The following is a 6,000-nucleotide window of genomic DNA, read 5'->3' as shown; positions in this document are numbered from 1 at the left end:
CTGCAGTGCAATAGGATAACTGCAATGGTAGCTGTAATGTACTGGGTGTGGCTGTTATTATATACAACAAACAGCAATAATGAAAGGAAAAGATTATATGTTTATATCTCTCCCCTGCAATAGGAGAAATGCAATATTGGCCAATATTAGAAGTAAAATGCGCTGATATTATTAGATTAACAAATATTATTAAAATAGTAATAATATAAAACCAATGCATAATTGTGTTTACATTTCAAAACGTCATAGCTAACAATATCAAGAAGTTTTGATATTTATATAGATTTTTAGAAAATCTATTTAACAAAACTATTTAGAAAAAATAATAACAGTAACATATTGCCCATCATCGATGTTGTTAGTGTGACTAGTTTCTAGTCATCCAAACTTATAATTAAATATTGCAATAATCTCATAAGAATCGTTAGAAAAAAATATCATCGTCATTTCCTTTACTTACACTGCGTTGGACATCAGTTAGAATACCAAAGTACTCAAGAGTCTAAAATGTCAGTTACTTTGAAATCGGCAAAAATGAAACGATTTCAGTAGTCCTACATTAATTACAGAAACCTTCGGCAATTCGACAATGCTATAGACTGTTGAAATGTGCACGTTATTTTTTTGTGAAATGCGCACGACTTAATGGTTCTATTCTCTGTCGCTCGGCATTTTAATTGCCGGTCTTAATTTTGATAAAAGTAAGGCTTAGCAAGTTTTAATAACGATTTTCGGCCAAATTAATCTGTCTATTTGTGTATAATCTGTTCAGATGGGTAAGTTTTAGGAATATGTCGACACTTTTCAAAGACTTGGTAACAGATTTAAATATGTTTTTATGTGTTTTGTATCGTTATTATACTTAAACGACTCTACACAAAAATGGTTAAATTTGTTGATGAGAATTCGGAACAAGGGTTTGCGACGTTGTTGATGAATAATTTTCGTGAGATGTGTGCACATGCATTTATCATAAAAACTCTCAAACATTCACTCCACTCGTTTGGTCGTGGGACAATTATTTCTACCTTCTAACCTGAAAAGAAACTGGCTTGTATTCGCGATAACTAAAAAGATTTATTTCAAAAATACCCATATGCTTGGAAGGCCATGGAATGAGCTTATTATGAGACTAGAACACGATCCAGAATCGTCAACTTTGAAAAATTTCGGCTGTGAGATAAATCGCCATTACACGCCTATATCGTTTATATGATTGGCGATATCTCTTTAAAGGTCGACTTGCAACAAAATTCCCATTACAGTTACATGTATTTGGTATCAACAGATCCACCATGTCTTGCTCTGCTGTGTCGTAGGTGCAAAATATGTGGAAATGTAATTAAAATCTTTTAAAAGCTAAAAAACAAACAGTTAATCGCCGCCATCACGAAAATGCCGTAGATTAGAGGGAATGCATGAACTATCAACAGCATGATTCTGTATACACAATCTGTCACATACGAGATGATGAGACAATTCCGCATACACACTCAGTCCAACTTACCTGGAACAAATATATCTTCTAATTGATGCCTGTGTGTTAAATGATCGCCATCAAAAATATCCACTTGAATCCCCAAAATGCGTGGAACTTCCGGAGATTTGTCAGCAACCTCTATAATATCATAATCGTATGTAAATAGGCAGCGCTAGCACAGACCTACCTATCTACATGTACATACATTTGAAGATTTGTCAGCAACCTCTATAATATCATAATCGTATGTAAATAGGCAGCGCTAGCACAGACCTACCTATCTACATGTACATACATTTGAAGATTTGTCAGCAACCTCTATAATATCATAATCGTATGTAAATAGGCAGCGCTAGCACAGACCTACCTATCTACATGTACATACATTTGAAGATTTGTCAGCAATCTCTAGAGCTGGTGGAGATTTGACAAACCTGACATGCAAGCAAGGTAAGCTGCTGCATGTGAAAAGACACTTCCGTGTGAATGTTAACATGAAACCGCATTAGCGATTAAATGTTTGTTCAAATTTTTTTTAAAGTGATATTACTACTACTGCAAAAGTATAAAAACAGCTAAAATTTATCATGTAAAAATTCATACAATTTGGTAACAATGAACTTAGCCTTGGTAAAAGTAATCATAACTAGCAAGAAGCAAGACAGCTGCAACTGAAAATGAGGAACTAAGGCTATCCTAACTTCTCACTGCCTAAACACTCTCATGCATATGAGATAATTGTTAAAAAGTAATAAACTTATATGTTGTTCAGGTGTTCCTGTTATTTGACTATCATATACACATAGTATTGACTCAGGAAGGCAGGCGCATTTATATAAACTAACACAACATTTCAAGACTTACCCGGTAATTAAACTGTACTGCACTGCATAATCATATTGAAAAGAATATTCATGATCTTGGCAAAACATCAAGAGGATATAGCCGTGAAGCTATATCATTAAATATAATTATATCAATTATGATAAAATCACTCATTTTTTGAGCTGGATTAGCTAGGAATTAACTTTTCAAAATCCTTATAACATATTATAACAGATGACGCCAAAGAATAGCGAACTTTTAAATGTCCATTTGCACAAAGGGATCTTTTGCTAGCCCACTCCATAAGATGTATACAGAAGCCCACTGGTGTGATTCTATAACAACAATTTGAAAGTTAATGGAAGACGTAAAAAACGGCTAAGACTTTTTTGGTTTTGAGGAATCTGTTTTGACCTTGCATTATGGGAAAAAATGTATAAAAACTGTAACCGACAAAAATGCTTTTGTCTCGCATTCATGCATTGACTAATTGTCGGTGTCGACATAGTTACCATGGCAATCACAAGATAGATCATATACAGAGACTCTCATTTCCATGTAGATGATTATATCACCACCTGTAGGAGGTGTGAAAGCTCACTGAACAAGCTGAAACTTGGCAGCTTTCTGAGGCATCAACTGATGTAAGACTAGACAGAAGTGTTTAAAGCCTAACTAATAAACATCCTACTACTAAACACGGAACAAACAAACAAAATCTCAAACTACTTGCATGAGATAATCACTAAATCATTACTTACTGCCCAAAAGATCACATCTTATCAGCCTTTGGGGCTCGCAGAACTCTAAATCTTTACAGACCATCATAAAGTCGCTGAGCTCTATTCTGTAACAATGAATAAGAATTACAGACAGATTAGAGTAACTTAACTTACAAGCATTTACCCAAACTAGCCAGCCAACAATATTTTGGTATATAATTGTTTAACAACGAGGCAGTAACAATGGTGGGATGAGGCAAGTGAGGCAGACAAATATAACAACACTCATCACACAAAATCGCCTGCGTAAGATGAAACACCAAAATTTTGAACATTATAGAAAACGAATTATGTAATGTCCAAAACAGTGAAAAACTCTGATCAAAGAAGGGATATTAAATTTCTTGGACCAATATCAAAGCTGGTCCGACTTCACGATTCACCTACCCAATATTTTTTAATATTAGTTCAAGTATGACCTTGATAAATAACTATGAATGCATCAGCTAGTTAGTATAATACTTACAGCCTAGCCTCATTGAGGTCTTGATATAGCATACCATCTTTCTCTGTAAAAGCGTCACATCCAGACAATCCATAAGGACAAACAAACAGATAACCGTTTTTCTCCTTGCGATACATGAGGGCAAGCCGAATTCTCAGGTTTGAACTCAACAGGTCATTCCGCACCTACATCATATAAGCATACTAGCTGAATATCAGGGGTTGCTCGAGTAATAAAAAAACTTTGACACACAAAATTTTATTTATTAAACACAACATTTACCATTGTTCTTTGTATATGTGTTTGTGTGCGTGTGTCATGAACCATGAGTGTTTTTGTATTTTGGCCAATTTCACAATTAAGTCGTAACATTAGTTTTCAAGTTAAAATGAAGCAGTACATACAGCTGTACAAATGTTACTGATTATCATATATGTTTGATAATCAATATTAGATACTAAGCATTCTGATGATAGCTTTATGATGGGAATAAAAAATTACTGTGGAATGTCATGGCCTTCACACCACTGAGGCCAATTTTTATTGGCCAATCTACAAATGTAGTTGTCATCATTCATGGTTTAATAGCATTGGTAGGTGTATCCACATACAATGTCTAGGCTATACGTCAGCTATGCATTTCAGCGGTGCTCCAGAGGGAAGGTGGCTCCTCGCAGCGATTTCTTACACATGAATCGGCAAATCGAATTCCAGTGTTTATTCAAACTATATGTTCGAGTAATTCATTATCTTACTGGTGTCAACAGAGTAGAGCACTGGACGATGGTAAATGTAAGTCATATATAAAAATAATGATCTACCATCTTGTATACATGTATAGCCACCTGAGCAAGCTCTTTGTGGTTTGCATTGTCTTATGTAATGTATTATGTAACATCCCCTTTGTCACTTAACTGATCCTTAAAGCCAGCATTGGTGAAAATACATGTATAGTGCTAAGGTTGAACTTGTAATTACTCTAATAAACCACACTCTTCACCAAAAACTACAGTTCAGATAAAATATTTTCTAAGAAGATAGCATCATACCGCATCACATAAAGAAATAGTAGAACTAATGATGCTTTCTAGCCATAATACTAGGTAGAACAAGTGTGGTAAAACAAAACTCTACAAACCCAAGTCCAATATTGCAACATCATTTTATAACCTTACTAATTTAAAAGGGTCAGCTAAGTTATATATAGGTTAAATGTACTGTCACCTCAAGCGTGGCGAGCCTTCAGAACCACTGACTAAAGTTTCTACTTACCTCCTCCTTCGGGGAGCCGCCAGATTCAGCTGGTATGGCAAAATTATGACCCGGTGTTATTCTACAAAAAATATGGACAAATCTAACTTTATTACACTCAGGCTTGGGGCCACTAGTGAGTATTGAGCGCACTGCACTATTTGCTGGCTAGACGACAGTAAGGTGCACTAGGCACTGCACTAGCACTAGTGCATGGCATAGTAATAATATAAAATGCACTAGGCACTGCACTAGCAGAAATTATTGTGCACTAGGCACTGCACTAGCACTAGGGCAGTGTAAAATCATAAATGCACTAAGCACTTCACTATTAAACTTCACTAGGCACTAGACCAATGAGCTTTTTTGCTATAGCAGCTGCAAGAATTGCTTGCTAATCAACAGATAGTACAATTAGTACAATTAGTATATCAATAGTACAATTATAGCCGTGCAAAGGATGTCAGCCTTGTATTTGTCAAATAAACTAGCCTCACCTAAAATTTCAAACAAACCATAGACCTACAATAATGCTCAATATTAAATAGTGCAGATGACAACAGATATCAAATAGTGCAATGTATTACAATTACAATAACTAAATATACTAAGCAAGCATGGAATGGAAGAATTCACTTCTTATTACATAAATGTACTATGTTAGGGTAGATTTTTTTGTTGTACATAGTCTATGTACAACAAGAAAATCTACCCTTGGATAAACCAGTATCATGTAAACAGTAAGTCATATTGATGGTAAAATTGATAAGCAGTATTGTTCAGAGAAGATGTTTATTAGACCGAAGGAACATTAGCCTTTCAAAGTTGGCGTCAGTCAGTTTAGATCTAGTTTAGACTAGTGCATACTATGTAGCACTAGGCACTGCACTTGCACTAGTGCATTTATGAAAAGGTTTCCAATCCGCACTAGGCATTGCACTAGAGCATTTTATGTTGCACTGTGCACTGCACTTGCACTAGTGCATTTATGGGAATTTTCTAATCCGCACTAGGCACTGCACTAGTACATACCATGTCACACTAAGCACTGCACTTGCACTAGTGCACCCAGGGACTCATGTCAAATTTGCACTAGCATTGCACTAGACATTTCTATTTTTAAATTGCACTGCACTAGTGCAGTGCATTAGTGCAGTGCGCACTGCACTGCTAGTGGCCCCAAGCCTGAAATTTACACTACACTACTGATCAATAAA

This window comes from Watersipora subatra, chromosome 10 (genome assembly GCF_963576615.1).
Source record: "Watersipora subatra chromosome 10, tzWatSuba1.1, whole genome shotgun sequence".
Classification (NCBI taxonomy): Eukaryota; Metazoa; Bryozoa; class Gymnolaemata; order Cheilostomatida; family Watersiporidae; genus Watersipora; species Watersipora subatra.
Note: the sequence above shows the minus strand (reverse complement) of the source record.